We start from the raw sequence: 18,544 nt of genomic DNA on the forward strand, positions 1-18,544 counted from the left end.
TACTTCTACAGTTCAACACTAACAATTTTATGTCATCCCTACTTGATTTCCAGTTCCCTGTTCTCTTATCACCGCTCCCTAGGCCATCCCGTTTCCCTGAATGTACCTCCCTATTACCCTTCCAAACAAATTTCCTAACTTATACGTACCACTGCGGTTTAAATGAAGGCCATCCGAGCGCAGATCCCTATCTCCTACCCACCCATTAGGATCTAGAAATTTCACTCCCAGTTTCCCCACATACCCACTCCATAGTCTCATTTAAATCCCCAATCACCCTCCAGTCAGTATCCCTCCTACACAGTATTCCACTAATAACAATATCCGCTTTCTTAAACTTCACCCGTGCTGCATTTACCAGATCCCACACATCTCCAACTATGTTGGTACTTATATCAGCTTGCCTTACGTTGTTGGTACCAACGTGAAACACTACCACCTTCTCCTTGCCCTCCTCCCTCTCTTCTACTTTCCTCAACATCTGCCTCAACCTAATTCCTGGATAACATTCTATCCTGGTTCCCTTTCCTCCACACACTTTCCCCACGTGTCTAACGATGGAATCCCCCATGACCAGAGCCTCAACCCTACCCACCTCATTTGATCCCCTCCCCTCCTGGTCAGCCCTATCTTTCCTGATAGCTGCAGAAGCTACTTCCTCCTCCCTTTTCTCCTTCCCATGACCCTGTTCCACCTGTCTTTTCCTATCCTCTACATTTCCCTTTCCTACCTTTTCCCTTCCTCCTACTTCCACGCATCTCAGCAACAGTTCTCTGTCCCTCATCTTCCCTCTGTTGTTCTACCTGGAGTGACTCGTACCGATTTCGCACAAACACCTGTCCTGAATTCTGATCCTGAATAGAGCCCTTGGCCTGCAATCTCCTTCCCCTTAGAACATTAGACCACCTGTCTTCTACAACTCCTCCCTTTCCTTCCCCTCCCTCTTGTACACCTACTGTAACCTGTACATTGTTTGAGGGAGTCCTATCTTCCTTCCCGTCTTCTGTGAGAATCCTAATTATCTCCCTCAAACTTTCCAACTCCTCCCTCATACCCCTCAATGCCTCACCACACCCACAATAAGTACACTCGCGCTCCTTAGCCGTTCTGTACGGGGGAAAACTTTTAAATTAAAAATAAAATAACTTATTTGCAAAAAAAATAAATGAACGGAGGGATATATTGTCTGGGATAGTACACAACAATAAGGTAATTAATATACGACTACACTACAATACTACTTAGTCGTGCTCTATTATTATTTTTTTTATCCTACAACCCCTAACAGGATAAAAGCTGCTGTTAATTACTGAATATCGAAAGTAATACACAAGAACTACACAATTCCAAACTGCAATTAAGCCTATCCTAATTTCAACAATATTTTAGTAAGAGTTTCTACGGATACCTCTACTACACCAGTACTACACAAATATTTTACAATAATAAAATAAGCACACTAAATTCTAATAGGATATTACTCGTATACTACTGTACAGTACACTACAGTAATTTTTAAACTACTTTCAGACGTATCCTAATTACGATACGGTACCGTACCGTATGTCACTACTAAGCACAACAGAAATGAAATTTGCAAGAACTACTGTACTCAAAGATTACCAACGAAGCTAAATGCTTAGACAAATTATTATTAGTATTACGGTCTAATAGATATACACGAAAGATAACACACGAATATAGCACGCAAGATACGGCACTATCTAAATGTACTGTATCTACACTATACTGCACTGCGTTTGGTTAAATGCCTAAGTATCAAAAGGATTGCCGTACACGAAGAAAAACACGAATATAACTGGCAAGATACTATCTAATATATTATACCTTATCTTCACTACAATTCTACTGAAATGTGGTTATGTGATTATTACAGCTGGTGGATTACTATTATTTTCCCTACTCCACGGGACGGAGAAAAAGTGTCCTTAATTAGGCCTACTGAAAAATACGAGGTTGTCTACAATAATTTCTCAAATATTTCTATCAAAACTACTACTACTACTACTCCAGGGACTTGAACTGCAATTAGTGGGATATATGAACTTTATTATTATTAGCTAACCGCTCATAAATACTGAAAGATCGAGGGAGCGAAATATAAATTACGGATACTAACTACCTACTCAGAAGTGCAAATGAATGGAATACAAGGTCAGCTGATTTTTATTTATATTTACTAATAATAATTTGTCTAATTTGTCTAAGCATTTAGCTTCGTTGGTAATCTTTGAGTACAGTAGTTCTTGCAAATTTCATTTCTGTTGTGCTTAGTAGTGACATACGGTACGGTACCGGTATCGTAATTAGGATACGTCTGAAAGTAGTTTAAAAATTACTGTAGTGTACTGTACAGTAGTATACGATTAATATCCTATTAGAATTTAGTGTGCTTATTTTATTATTGTAAAATATTTGTGTAGTACTGGTGTAGTAGAGGTATCCGTAGAAACTCTTACTAAAATATTGTTGAAATTAGGATAGGCTTAATTGCAGTTTGGAATTGTGTAGTTCTTGTGTATTACTTTCGATATTCAGTAATTAACAGCAGCTTTTATCCTGTTAGGGGTTGTAGGATAAAAAAAATAATAATAGAGCACGACTAAGTAGTATTGTAGTGTAGTCGTATATTAATTACCTTATTGTTGTGTACTATCCCAGACAATATATCCCTCCGTTCATTTATTTTTTTTGCAAATAAGTTATTTTATTTTTAATTTAAAAGTTTTCCCCCGTACAGAATGGCTAAGGAGCGCGAGTGTACTTATTGTGGGTGTGGTGAGGGGTATGAGGGAGGAGTTGGAAAGTTTGAGGGAGATAATTAGGATTCTCACAGAAGACAGGAAGGAAGATAGGACTCCCTCAAACAATGTACAGGTTACAGTAGGTGTACAGGAGGGAGGGGAAGGAAAGGGAGGAGTTGTAGAAGACAGGTGGTCTAATGTTCTAAGGGGAAGGAGATTGCAGGCCAAGGGCTCTATTCAGGATCAGAATTCAGGACAGGTGTTTGTGCGAAATCGGTACGAGTCACTCCAGGTAGAACAACAGAGGGAAGATGAGGGACAGGGAACTGTTGCTGAGACGTATGGAAGTAGGAGGAAGGGAAAAGGTAGGAAAGGGAAATGTAGAGGATAGGAAAAGACAGGTGGAACAGGGTCATGGGAAGGAGAAAAGGGAGGAGGAAGTAGCTTCTGCAGCTATCAGGAAAGATAGGGCTGACCAGGAGGGGAGGGGATCAAATGAGGTGGGTAGGGTTGAGGCTCTGGTCATGGGGGATTCCATCGTTAGACACGTGGGGAAAGTGTGTGGAGGAAAGGGAACCAGGATAGAATGTTATCCAGGAATTAGGTTGAGGCAGATGTTGAGGAAAGTAGAAGAGAGGGAGGAGGGGAAGGAGAAGGTGGTAGTGTTTCACGTTGGTACCAACAACGTAAGGCTAGCTGATATAAGTACCAACATAGTTGGAGATGTGTGGGATCTGGTAAATGCAGCACGGGTGAAGTTTAAGAAAGCGGAGATTGTTATTAGTGGAATACTGTGTAGGAGGGATACTGACTGGAGGGTGATTGGGGATTTAAATGAGACTATGGAGTGGGTATGTGGGGAAACTGGGAGTGAAATTTCTAGATCCTAATGGGTGGGTAGGAGATAGGGCTCTGCACTCGGATGGCCTTCATTTAAACCGCAGTGGTACGTATAAGTTAGGAAATTTGTTTGGAAGGGTAATAGGGAGGTACATTTAGGGAAACGGGATGGCCTAGGGAGCGGTCATAAGGGAACAGGGAACTGGAAATCAAGTAGGGATGACATAAAATTGTTAGTGCTGAACTGTAGAAGTATTGTAAAGAAAGGAATAGAATTAAGTAATTTAATAGATATAAATTTACCAGATATTGTAATAGGAGTTGAATCATGGCTGAGAAATGATATAATGGATGCAGAAATTTTCTCACGGCGCTGGAGTGTGTATCGTAGAGATAGGATAGGAAAGGTGGGAGGGGGAGTTTTCATTCTGGTGAAAGAAGAATTTGTAAGCTACGGAAAAGTTAAAGATGAGACACATGAAATTCTAGGTGTAAGGCTCATTTCTAAAGATAATAGGCAACTTGATATATTTGGAGTGTACAGATCGGGAAAGGGTAGCACTGATGCAGATTCGGAATTATTTGTATGTGGGAAACGACATGGAAAGAAATGTGATTGTAGCGGGAGATCTGAATTTGCCAGATGTCAATTGGGAAGGAAATGCGAACGACAGGAAGCATGACCAACAAACGGCAAATAAGTTAATATGGGAAGGACAGCTGATTCAGAAAGTGATGGAACCAACCAGAGGGAAAAATATTTTGGATGTGGTGCTGATAAAACCAGATGAGCTCTATAGGGAAACTGAAGTAATAGATGGTATTAGTGATCATGAAGCTGTTTTTGTGGTAGTTAAAAATAAATGCGATAGAAAGGAAGGTCTTAAAAGTAGGACTGTTAGGCAGTACCATATGGCTGATAAAGCAGGTATGAGGCAGTTTCTAAAAAGTAACTATGATCGGTGGAAAACGGTAAATAAAAATGTAAACAGACTCTGGGATGGGTTTAAAGAAATTGTTGAGGAATGCGAAAACAGGTTTGTACGTTTAAGGGTGGTAAGGAATGGTAAAGACCCACCTTATTATAATAGAGAAATAAAGAGACTAAGAAGGAGGTGCAGACTGGAAAGAAATAGTTAGAAATGGCTGTGGAAGTAAGGAGAAATTGAAGGAACTTACTAGAAAATTGAATCTAACAAAGAAGACAGCTAAGGATAACATGATGGCAAGCATAATTGGCAGTCATACAAATTTTAGTGAAAAATGGAAGGGTATGTATAGGTATTTTAAGGCAGAAACAGGTTCCAAGAAGGACATTCCAGGAATAATTAATGAACAACGGGAGTGTGTATGTGAGGATCTTCAAAAGGCAGAAGTATTCAGTCAGCAGTATGTAAAGATTGTTGGTTACAAGGATAATGTCGAGATAGAGGAAGAGACTAAGGCCAAAGAAGTAATAAAATTTACATATGATAACAATGACATTTACAATAAGATACAAAAGTTGAAAACTAGAAAAGCAGCTGGAATTGATCAGATTTCTGGGGATATACTAAAGACAATGGGTTGGAATGTAGTACCATATCTGAAGTACTTATTTGATTATTGTTTGGTCGAAGGAGCTATACCAGATGAATGGAGAATTGCTATAGTAGCCCCTGTGTATAAAGGAAAGGGTGATAGACATAAAGCTGAAAATTACAGGCCAGTAAGTTTGACATGCATTGTATGTAAGCTTTGAGAAGGCATTCTTTCTGATTATATTAGACATGTTTGTGAAATTAATAACTGGTTCGATAGAAGGCAATTCGGTTTTAGGAAAGGTTATTCCACTGAAGCTCAACTTGTAGGATTCCAGCAAGATATAGCAGATATCTTGGATTCTGGAGGTCAAATGGACTGTATCGCGATTGATATGTCTAAAGCATTTGATAGGGTGTATCATGGGAGACTACTGGCAAAAATGAGTGCAATTGGACTAGACAAAAGAGTGACTGAATGGGTTGCTATATTTCTAGAAAATAGATCTCAGAGAGTTAGAGTAGGTGAAGCTTTGTCTGACCCTGTAATAGTTGAGAGGGGAGTTCCTCAGGGCAGTGTTATCGGACCTTTATGTTTTCTTATGTATATAAATGATATGAGTAAAGGAGTGGAATCGGAGGTAAGGCTTTTTGCGGATGATGTTATTCTCTGTAGAGTGATAAATAAGTTACAAGATTGTGAGCAACTGCAACGTGACCTCGAAAATGTTGTGAGATGGACAGCAGGCAATGGTATGTTGATAAACGGGGCTAAAAGTCAGGTCGTGAGTTTCACAAATAGGAAAAGTCCTCTCAGTTTTAATTACTGCGTTGATGGGGTGATAGTTCCTTTTGGGGATCATTGTAAGTATCTAGGTGTTAATATAAGGAAAGATCTTCACTGGGGTAATCACATAAATGGGATTGTAAATAAAGGGTACCGATCTCTACACATGGTTATGAGGGTGTTTATGGGTTGTAGTAAGGATGTAAAGGAGAGTGCATATAAGTCTCTGGTAAGACCCCAACTAGAGTATGGTTCCAGTTTATGGGACCCTCACCAGGATTACCTGATTCAAGAACTGGAAAAAATCCAAAGAAAAGCAGCTCGATTTGTTCTGGGTGATTTCCGACAAAAGAGTAGCGTTACAAAAATGTTGCAATGTTTGGGTTGGGAAGAATTGAGAGAAAGAAGAAGAGCTGCTCGACTAAGTGGTATGTTCCGAGCTGTCAGCGGAGAGATGGCGTGGAATGACATTAGTAGACGAATAGGTTTGAATGGCGTTTATAAAAGTAGGAAAGATCACGATATGAAGATAAAGTTGGAATTCAAGAGGACAAACTGGCGCAAATATTCATTTATAGGAAGGGGAGTTAGGGATTGGAATAACTTACCAAGGGAGATGTTCAATAAATTTCCAATTTCCTTGAAATCATTTCGGAAAAGGCTAGGAAAGCAACAGATAGGGACTCTGCCACCTGGGCGACTGCCCTAAATGCAGATCAGTATTGATTGATTGACTACACTACACCCTTTGTTCACGACTGTAGCCAACAATGCAATATTTGAATATGAGGAGCGACAATAATCAATAACAATACGACTGTTAACTATTACCGTGTAATCTCTTTAACTTCTTTTTGAATGGAAGTTTACAGGCGTATCGTGTTTTTTAATGTAGTAAATTATTACCTTCGCGATAGTTTGAACGTATATCTATACGAAATACCGGAGAAGTTGCTGCAGAAGTTACGGTACTATTCCTTATGATAATCTGCCTTTGTAAGTAAAACCAACGAATCTACAGATATTTACAAATATTTTTAAAGTTTATATTGTTACCTAAAGTATTACCTAAACCTAAATTCGAAACAAGGTGCACCTAACTAGCCTACTTAACCTAGAAAACGTAATTTACTGAAGACCAACTGAATTACTTGTTACAAAATTTAAATAATTATTTAAAAAAAAAAACCAAACCCCTTGGCACTACAGCCCTTGAAGGGCCTTGGCCTACCAAGCGACCGCTGCTCAGCCCGAAGGCCTGCAGATTACGAGGTGTCGTGTGGTCGGCACGATGAATCCTCTCGGCCGTTATTCTTGGCTTTCTAGACCGGTTTGAATAATTATTACTACTCCCAATTTCTACCAACAAGCACTAAACACCACTATATAAACAGCACTAAATGAATCAGATATACACAAAATTAAGCTACTTCAATAGGTTTTCACTACTTTATCACTACAATAATGCAAGAGCTCTCTCAACAGCAAACCGTTCTCAAGCGCATCCAACAATGCAATCTCCGCTGTGCACTGCACCAATGAGCAAGTTGCAAGGGTTGTCCAGTAGCCTTCAGTTTGAAATCACTGCTAAATTTTTGTATATCGCTATTTTATGGTTTTCTCATCCTCTCAGCAATATTGCATTGTCGGTTTGGATAGCACTGTATCGATAGTCCCCTTGTGAGGTAAACGAATGTTGCTATCAAAACTAAAATATAAACAGTATTGTATGGTACATTATGTATGTGCATGTTTAAAAATCATTTGATAGAATCTGAAGATGTTCTTCTAGAATGGGGAATGTGAACCTATGGCACGACACACGACGATCCTTAGAATGTTGGGTTTTTCTTGTCTTTCTATGCCAGTACGACAAGACATTTTTGTTTTGAACAGATTTCAAAATATTCAAACTTAAAGGCGCAATCACGATCACAACAGAAGCCGAAAATGCAACACAAAAGTTACCAATAGAGAACCAAATTAAGAAAAAACTTTCTAATTTAATAAATAATAACAAAGATGGAGTTTCTTCACATCGTAACCAAATAAAAGCTTCATTGAAGCAGAAAATTAAGGAGAATGGTTTGATTGTGACTAAGGTGGATAAGGGGAATGTGACGGTCATTATGAATAAAGAATCATACACACAGAAAACCAAAACCTTTTTCAACAGAGAATTCATTCAAAATTATAAATAAAAAAAAGACCCAACCAATATTATCCAGAGAAACTTAAAGCAACTTCTTAAACGATGTTCTTTCATCCTCATTGAAAGGGAGTCCCAAAAACTTATATGAACCCGGGTTTTCCAACGGCTAGGGCGCTACCAAAGGTACATAAAGAGAATATACCTATAAGACCCATCATTAATTTCGGAAATAGCCCTATATATAAGACGTATAGATTTATACACAATTTTTTTGTTTGTAGATTTGAGGGTAACAAATCTATTAAGAAGTCCAAAGAATTTTGTGATTGTACTAAAGATTTAAACATGCAATCAGACCATAAGATATATCCATTTGACGTCGAATTTTTTCCCGGATATTCCAGTATCAAAAACGATAAATCTTGTAAAGAATAATCTACTTAAATACGGTAATTTGAGTAGGCAAAAGGTAGCCGATTTTATTAAAATTTTGGAATTCATCACCACTAACAGTTACTTTACCTTTAATGGCCAAATATATAAACAGGAAGGTCTTCCCATGGGGAAATTTATATGGATTTTCTTGAAAATATCAACAACATTAGATGATACTTTTACAATAATTGATCACAGCATTACTAATGGAAAGGAGGTATTAGAACAATTAAACTATATGGATTCACAGATTACATTTTATTTCGAAAGTGAAAATAATAAAGCGTTAAATTTTCTTTACATTACAATTATTAATGACTCTAATAAACTTAAGTATAAAATATTCAGGAAACCCACTCAAACGGTGAACATAATTAGACAAAATCCATACACCCGTCAGCACATAAGAGGGCCTCCTTTTGTAGTATGATTTACAGAGCTTATAATATACCCATATTAGAAGTAGATCGTAAAAATGAATTGGATACTATTTATTTTATAGATAAAAGCAACGGATTCAACAGGCAATTTGTAAATAAAATTATTAGTAACATTGTGAAGAAATCATTCTCCACATTAACCAGGGATACCTAAAAGAAAGAAAATAGTTACGCCCTTTTCACCTACAGTCAGAGTAGAATATACAAAATCACGAATGTTTTCAAGAAACTTGATATGAAAGTTTCCTTCAAGACAACCAATAATAACGCTCATCTTTTCTATAATCAGCCACTATCAAAAACTGCAATAGCGAATTTCAGAAATCAGGAGTTTAACAAATTAAAGTGCCAGCAGTGTTCCAGACAGGACAGGCAGGCCGCAATTTTAATATTAGGTATAATGAACATGTTAATGCGTCAAAATACGGCAGATTCTCGGCATTCGGTTCTCATATGGTCGATACCAATCGAACATTCACGGACATAAAACAAGACCTTCAAATTCTCCATTTATGTAAGAAAGGAAATCTATTCAATATTTTGGAAAACATTTTTATAAATATTGATAAAAATGCAACGCGATTCATAATCTGAATGAAATATCGGAGGATATTTATATACTTTTCGAGGAGTTAATCAATAAATTCTTTACACAAAGGTGCATGAGTAATGCTTTATCTTGCACTTCTCCCCTTACATCAAACTCCCCTCAACCTCCCCTCCTAGTCAGTCCTCAATGACCTTCGAGGACGTCACTCAGTTAGCTATAACACTTGAGGTGGAGTGGTCGACGTAGGACGGACAAAGAGGTGAGTGACCAGATGAACCCTAAGTTTACATTTCAATTGAATTTTTTCTTTAGTTCACTCATATTTTTTAGACCCATATTGTCAACACATAATCAAGTTCAACTTGCTCATCAGCATAACTCCATCTTTTTCATCTAATCAAGAAAGCTATTTTAATGTGGCATTATCATCACGCTATTTTATGTACAATATGCATATAATTTTATTCGCACAGCCTCTCATGTTGTTTTATAATTGGGCAATTCTATGCATATAACAAAATTTTAATGTGTTTTAACTGGACCTCATGCTTCATATTATGTTCATGGTGTACCATTTTAACATTCAAGATTGACAAGACGACGACATGCTGAGTCTCAAGTAAAGACTTTTTATTTACTTATTTTAACATGACTTCACCTTATTTTCAATGTTTGTTTGTGTGACTGAAGATGTCCCATAGGTAAGGGTTGTTCTGCCCGAAGGCAGGTCCGAACCTCCACAGAGGTGTTCCTGAGCCGGAGTTTACGTGCGGTAGGGTGGCCAGTTCCTTTCCGCTCCTCCATTACCTTACCCCCACTAACAGCGCGTGGCAACCCATCCAACTCCTGGCCACGCCCAATGTTGCTCAACTTCGGAGATCTCACAGGATCCGGTGTTTCAGCACGGCTACGGCTGTTGGCGATGTCCCATAAGAGGACAAAACATGTATCACGAGTATAGTCTAATGTAGTCTTTTCAATAAAGACAATTAGAATATTGTAAAGGTGGAATTATAAATTTAAATTTTCACAAGTTGATACTTTGACAATTTGGGCTCTAATATGAAATTTATAACGTGCGATCGTGGCTTGCATACAGAAACTATCAAACAGTGCCAAAGATGCAGAAAATGTCCATCACTACCTTCAAGGGGAAATGTGCTCTTGAACTGATATGCTTGTCGGATGAAGTAGAAACACTTTTGTCACAATCCTTGTGGAGACGGAAGAAACTGAAAAGGCTGGAAATTCCACACGGAAGAGAAGGAAATACTGCAGCATATGCTACAAAGAGGCTAACGAAACTGGAGGTCAACAGGCTGCAAGGAAAGCGAAGAAAGTAACAACATACTGTAAACATTGCCCAGACAAAGCATTCTTACGCAAACCTCACTATGAGTTGGTTCACAAGTGATGTGTATCTTGTAAAAACTGTTATCCTTTCATATCATTTATAGTATGGCATCAATTCAATGACTGGCATGTTACGTCATATGTGTTTTTCTTTTGTAATTTTAAATTTCCTTAGAACAATCAAGCTTCATTGATCTAATAACTACCATTTCTGAAGTTATGTAACAATAGTATGTAAGAATAAAGCAATAATAGGCTCCAGTCCACATTATTTTTCTTGCCATTTATGATTGAATTCTGATGGTTGAGTACAATGCACAGCATGCTGAGAAAGGAATGGGCACTGCGCTGCACTCTATGAACACTTTACGTGAACAAGCAATGCATTACAATAGCGAATGGTAGCGCTAGTTTCGTGCGACAGCCCAGAGTCCTGCGCACACTACCATGTCATCCTATGAGTTGTGACATACGATATTTTGTGTGAGCATTCGTCACCCCATAATCTGTGACATCCAAGGGGTGACATAATCTTCAGTGTATTACGTATGAAGTTATTGTCTCAGACCGTGCTTCGGTGGTTATGGATGGAGACATAACTCCTTCGGCAGACTCCTTGGTGATACTCGACAGGAGTAGGCCCTGTGCCAGCACTGGGCTTCACCTTCTCCCTCTTACTATCATATATCATGTAATGCATTTCAATTCTCGAGCAACAAAGGCTGTACGAATTTCGTGTGTTAAATCAATTGTTTTTAACTGCAGTGCTCTAAAACTCCATGTTGAAGACGAACAGAGTAAAGAAAGGCAAAAGTGGCAAAGATAAAATATGCAGGTACAAAGACAAACAAATGAAGAATTGAACAGTTGGAGAAAGATGAATTGAATAAAATGACAGGAAAGACAGATAAATGACTATAAATTCTAGGGCTCTACGTGTAACATAAGAATGTCAGCAGACGCGGAGTAAATGAGACAGGTTGAGTTAATCATATGGGACGAGGCAGCATGGCTCTCCTTCATGCTCTTTCAATATTAAGCCAGCTACTTGCAATGAACAACAAATCATTTTTCACTAGAAATGTGATCTTGCTTGGTGCAGGCTTCAGACAGTGCCTGGCACTAATTCCTCACTGTTACAGTCAAGTTTTAAATATTCTACTTTTATTGCCCAAAATGAAGAATTAACTTCACTGAATGTCTTCTAAAACTCAAAAATGGAGAACTCTGCAAAATGGCACTATTGAGATTCTTCAAAACAGTATTTTAAAAAATATTGTTCGAGATCCACTTGGTTCTTCTTTTCGTGCAAGTCAGAGTACAAGTTTTAAGTACTTTTTTTTTTTTTTTTTTTTGCCCAAGAAACGAACAAGTTATCATCAACTGGTAGGTTCTGAATAGTTTGACTCCATAATGTTAATGAAGTTAGTAAAACAGGTTTGTGCAATGGAACAAAATTGAATTTACAGATGGTAGACGAAAATATCGTTCATGCAGAAATTCATACATAGTCTGCTTCAGGAAGAAAGTGTTTTAATCCAAGAATTGATTTAGCACCTGTGTATACCATTCATTCTTAAATAGAGGCAATTTCCTGTAAATTTAGCTTTCTCTGTTACAATGAATGTCACCAGCATAGATATTGAAGTTGGGATAAATCTCCCCACTCCAGTGTTTTGGACAGTTGTGTGTAGCTTTCCCAAAAGTATGCAGATCCATAGATGTCAAAGTACAATTACGAGCTACACCTGCATTCAATATGGTTTGTAGGGAAATACTACAATACGTGTTTAGATACCATTCGAATGTAACATAAAACCTGGAAAGTATAACTTTATTCATAAGCTATATTAATACTGTAGTACATTTAGAATTTTCAATTACTTTCTAGATAGTATTTCGACTGCTAAAGACAGAATGGAAATTCTAAGTTTCCACAGAGGGAATTAGATATTTTTCCACCAATACAGCATATCAAAAATCAGATCAAAAATTAGTGTACTTATTTTTAATTTATTTCAATCAGGTTGATTAATGATATGGTATGAAAATGCACCATTTAATTTTATCTTTTGTGATTTAATATAAGCAATGGAATTCCGTGGACATTGTAGCTATACCTATTTTGGAACTTCTCGTGAGATGTTAATAATAATAATAATAATAATAAAAATAATAATAAATGTCTGGAAATTTCACCAAAATCAATCTCTCTAATTTTAGTAAAGCATGATTATTCTTTGTTTTCTCCCAGGACATGTACATCAAGCTGCATTGTGGTCACCTTACACGGGCTTACCTAACCCTCTGAAAATGACTAAAAGGGTTTGGAACTGCACCTGGCTTGTATACCTTTCCACTGACTTGAAATCAACCAGCTGTTTTCTATTATAATACATCTGAACCTAAGCATGTCATAAGTACAGTATATACATATCTTACAAACAATCATACGATAATAATGAACCTTACACTAATAAACCAAAGACTAGAAAGTTTCCCACCAACATTAGAACATATTATACATAACATAGATAAAATTACACGGTAAAACATTGTTCCTCTTCTTAATAAATTTTGCTGTCCGCCTCCGTAGCATAACGGTTAGTGTAATTAGCTGCCATCCTCGGGAGCCCGGGTTCAATTCCCGGTACTGCCAGAAATTTAACAATGGCAGGGGGGCTGGTATGTGGAGGAAATTGTACATGCAGCTCACCTCCATTGGGGATGTGCCTGATAAAAGGTGTACTACCTCAGGATGAGGACACAAGTTTACTAATACATTTTGCTGGTCCGTAATTAGAACATAGTTTCCAAATGCTGCTCATTGAATATACAAAAAGTATCCCCTACAGAAAACCTCCCAGCTTATACATCTAACAAATCAAATAACTTCATTCTGAATTACACATAAATAATGCACTGTATGCCTCGGGGTTGTGATATCTGTCTCGGTACAATAACATAGTTCGTATCACTTTACAGTGCATTAAGCCTTCAACATACAAACTTTGAGAATAATAAAGTTTGCACTTTCTATCAAAAATCTTCAAATAAATAAGTGCAAATTATTACAATATAGTGTAAAGGTTATCAATAAGGTGCTCAGAAAAATGCCTGGAAGACTATGCGAAAATATGAACGTTGAAGTTAATTGAATGAACAGTTTGACTGAATAAATAGCAAAAAGTACAGTACTGAGGAAGAAATGTAAATGTAGCCTTCATGGGGACACAGTATTCTTAGGATTTTGAACAGCTATGAAAGAATTAAAACGAGAGTGAGTAACAGGATTCTGGTTAATCACTTTCATCATCGCCCACTGTTAGCAGTTGAGCTAGGTCAGAATCAGAAGATGAACCATTACTCTTCCCATAATCATTACTAGATCCCATATCACCTAAGCATATGACAAAACTGTCTACTGCATATTCCATTAACCTATCCTTTTCCCAGAACTTGTTTTTGAGGTTGATGACATGTTGGTGGAATCCCTCTCAGTCAGCGGGTGTCAGAGATGCGATAGCATTCGCTGTCACCTCCTGCAGCTTCGTTAATGAAATGTCACCTGAAATGTTCTGTTCTCGTACAGTTCTTTTTGATTTTGGCCCAGGCCAGTTTGATAACATTGAATTCACACATGTAAAGAGGCAAGCGTAAAACAGTGTGCCCATGAAATCTCGGTAATTCATCAAACCAGTATTTTTTTCCAGGATCATTGAACTTCTGGATCAGTTCAAGATGCTGAAATTTCTTCAGAAAACTTCCTTTTATGCTCTTTTAACCATTTTATTTACTTCAGGTCTGTGGTAAGGCTCATTGTCAATTACAGTACCACTTTCAGGAAAGGGTTTTTCATTCACCCACTTATATTTACTCTATTCTTGGCCTTTGGCCTTCCCTGCTCTAAAAATCAACTTTGCTCCATTAATAAACCCACTCTTAGAACCAGCGTGGACAAGTATAAGCCTATTTGAAGAGCTTTTCTTGGTTGTTACGCCTTGAATACTGTCAATCTGCCAACATTGATTAAATTTCATGTTATTGTCAACCCAAGATTCATCGATGTAAATGATGTTCCTGTTCTGAGAATGGAAAATTCTCTTGCGTCTTAAATACACTAGTGTCCAAAAGTTAAGCATAAGTTGCAAGTAAGCAGGGCAACAGGAAATACACCGCAGATAGCACGACATATGTTCCTACCAACCGTATGTGTTCACTGTGTATATAGGAAAGGAGTGTTCCCTGCTTTGACTAGTGGCATAACCACAAAGTAAACAGCCAGTGCCTGCGCCCCATATTCCCCCAGTCGTGTTAGCCCTGTTATAGTGTGCGGTGAGTAGCCTCATGGTGAACGTGACAACATAACGGCACAGTGACGCCATTTCGACCCTGTTTTGCAGGGTAGAATACTCGGCCGCCTGGAAGCAGGCCAGACACAGACCGAAGTCACTGTATCCTTGAATGTGCCACAAAGTGTCATTTCCAGTCTTTGGAGACTATTTCAAGACACAGATGTTAGTCGTAGGTCAGTACCAGATCGACCAAGGGTAACCACCCCTCAGCAGGACCCCCTTAACCGCCCAACTAAATCGGAGTGCACCTGCAAGACAATAATCGTTCAACCAACGGCAGTAATTAGTGTATGAACATTGATGCCAGACACACTATACCCTTTCTCTCCTAATAGTTTCCGTTATAAAAATATATGTAAAACTTTATGCAGACACTTTATACCCGTTCTCCCCTATCTGTTTCCATGTAAATATATGTATAAACTTTATAATTTCCTATGATTTCCTAAAAGAGTAGCGTCAAATATTCTGTGGACCACCACTGCTAGACTCTGCTAAAATACCCTGCGATTTTACGCATTGGTGCCGACTGTGTCTATAAACATATATTGTTTAACTGTATCATCATTCAACATGTTTTTCTTTTTTCTTGACTTCCCCATTGTAACATGTTAAGTTTGTATCTTAGTGTTTACAACTGAATTACCAATCAGGTACCTGATTTATGCCTTGAGGAGGTACTATGACTGATGATGCCCTCAATGAAGGGCGAAACATGTCTCAATAGGAAATAATAATAAATTCCTAAGTGTTTAAAAATGTATAGTGTATTGAATAGGTGACCCAATAAACCCTTTAGCATCCTACATTCTGAAGCTAATAGGGATCGGATACTGAGAAAGAATTATCTACAATCTGTACAAAAAGCGTTCGCTCTTATAAGAATTGAATGCTATGAAAAAGAAGCAGCAATCCAGAAAGAAGTGAGGCAAGGCTGCAGCTTGTCCTCTCTCCTTTTCAGAGTTTAAATAGAACAGGCAGTAAAGGAAATCAAGGAGAGATTTGGAAAAGGAAAGGAGAGGAAATCAAAACTCTGAGTTTTGCCAATATTATCGGAGTCTGGAGAAATTGCTGAATGGTATGAACATGGTCTTGGAGAAGGAATACAAGAATAAATGAATCAGTCGTTTCAGAAACAGGATAAGTCTTTTTTCTTTTTCTTTTTGCTAAATAGAGTTAGTAACGATTTCATATTCTGTGCACCTGAATACATCATTCTGTGCAGAAACATCATAAGGAGACAGGTACATAGATTTACCATTCATTACAGAAACAGCATTAGTCACTGACTTGCGTTGTTTCTCTATCACTGCAGCTGTCATGTCTGAAGCAGTACACATAGTTGATTTTGTCTTCATCTGCTAAACAAGAATTTTTGGTCGTCGTCGTGGAATCGAATGACGTAATTGATGTCGGTAGATGGTGGCCAAAGTTCTTTAAAGTAAAATGATTGTCGGAAGAGACACGTTGCAAAGAAATGCCAAAAGAACAAAAAGTGCACTGGCAGATTTCAAAGTTCATGCACTTCTCTCACCATGCTAGTGCTCCATTCATTATAAAAGCCAGAACCTACATTGATGGCTTACTGGTTCAGACATTTAATGTCAGAAACCCTACTCCTGACCCGATGACCATGCCAGTTGACGTAGCCTGCACAAAAAGGTTTTATATCAATAAATTCTACGCAAATGAATCCCCTAAAGAAGTTTCAGGAGTATATACCGCAGGAGGAAGACATAAAAAATGTTTATGATTATTTGTTCTTGGGAGAACATTAATAAAGAGGAAAATGAAGCTGAAACTGCACTTGATAGCTGCAGTCACTGAAGTGCGGCCAGCATCCAATATTCGGGAAATAGTGTGTTGGAACCCCACTGTTGGCAGTCCTGAAGATGTTTTTCCGTGGTTCTCCATTTTCACACCATGCAAATGCTGGGGCTGTACCTTAATTAAGGCAACGGATGCTTCCGTCCCACTCCTAGCCCTTTCCTGTCCCATCAACGCCATAAGACCTATTGGTGTCGTAGCGATGTAAAGTAACTAGTAACAAAAAGGTAGTTGACATGGAGAACTAAAAAGACACTGTTGTAACTGGGTTTTATAGTTATTTTTTGTTTTAAATATGTATATATATAAAACATGACTTCTGATTCGAAAATCCACGTTCATTTTAGAAACAACAGAAGTACAGTGTACGATAGTTAAATTTACCGTGTTGTAAAAACATTGTAATTGACGACAATCTCAAGAGTGACAGCATGTACTAATTTCTTTTTTTTTTTTCATAATTTTTATTGCAGTTTTCTAGTAACCATAGTTTTTTCTACTTTCCCAAAAGTACTTGTTATTGACGTATGCAGTTTCTGAAATGAGCGATTCAAATACATCCAAAACAAAAGTAATGGAGTGCAGTCAAATGAAGTCTGGTGACAAGTGATTAATCTCATTATTATACTTTATTGAAGTTCAAAAAACCTTTTTACAATTAAAGTATTGAAAAGTAAGTATCAAATAGGTGGTTTTAAATAAATTAATTGTAAAGAGGTTTTAATAATAGGAAGTCTGGTGATGCGGGAAATATTAGATTAGTAAATAAAGTCTTAAAGGAAGTAGATGAATTTTGTTACTCAGGTAGTAGAATGACTAATGATGGCAGAAGTAAGGAGGACATAAAATGCAGACTAGCACTAGCAAGGAAGGCGTATCTTAAGAAAAGAAATTTGCTCACTTCAAACAGTGATATAGGAATATTTAGTTCTTTTTCCGTGTTGAACTGTTTTGTTTTTTGTACATTCCGTACAGTTTGCCGACGTTTTGAATACATTGCAGTATTATTTTTCAAGACGACCAAAATATCCCTACTCGATTCGAGGTAATCAGTCTCTCAGGCAGCAATCAAACTATGAGAGTGGTTTCTGACCTTGGCCTTATATATCCTACCTTCTCTAGCTGACTTAAGACTCCTGGCTGTCTCGTGAGAATTCTGGAATGTATTGTAATCTATCAGTTTCATGTTTGTTTTGATACTTTGTATTTACAATCACAAAGAATGGGTACCGTCCACCTAATCAATACTTTATTATATCTTATTACTAAGCAGTACCGGTTTCGACCTTCACGGAGGTCATCCTCATGAGATCTAAAGCTAACTTAATATACAATTTTAAAACATTACTAAATCTAATGAAGAATGTCACATGATGTAAGTGATAATATTAAAATATACAATATATAAAAAATATTGACGCTTGTTTTTTAAACCAGAAGACACATCATATCATTGTATATTTTATATATTGTATATTTTAATATTATCACTTACATCATGTGACATTCTTCATTAGATT

General features: G+C 37.5%; 1 protein-coding gene across 7 annotated transcripts in view; it reads left to right on the plus strand.

Annotated features, from left to right (window-relative positions):
• The window catches only part of LOC136858533 (deoxynucleotidyltransferase terminal-interacting protein 2), a 113,924-nt gene that overhangs the window by 31,179 nt on the left and 64,201 nt on the right, over positions 1-18,544 (plus strand). The window contains exon 1 of one of the 7 annotated variants that reach the window (XM_068225592.1): positions 8,074-9,748. The exons of the other annotated variants lie outside the window; for them this stretch is intronic. The gene's annotated coding sequence lies outside the window, so the exon portion shown is untranslated. Of the gene's footprint in view, positions 1-8,073; positions 9,749-18,544 lie in introns of those variants that run through there. 7 annotated transcript variants of the gene reach the window in all.

Source organism: Anabrus simplex, chromosome 1, assembly GCF_040414725.1.
Source record: "Anabrus simplex isolate iqAnaSimp1 chromosome 1, ASM4041472v1, whole genome shotgun sequence".
Lineage (NCBI taxonomy): Eukaryota > Metazoa > Arthropoda > Insecta > Orthoptera > Tettigoniidae > Anabrus > Anabrus simplex.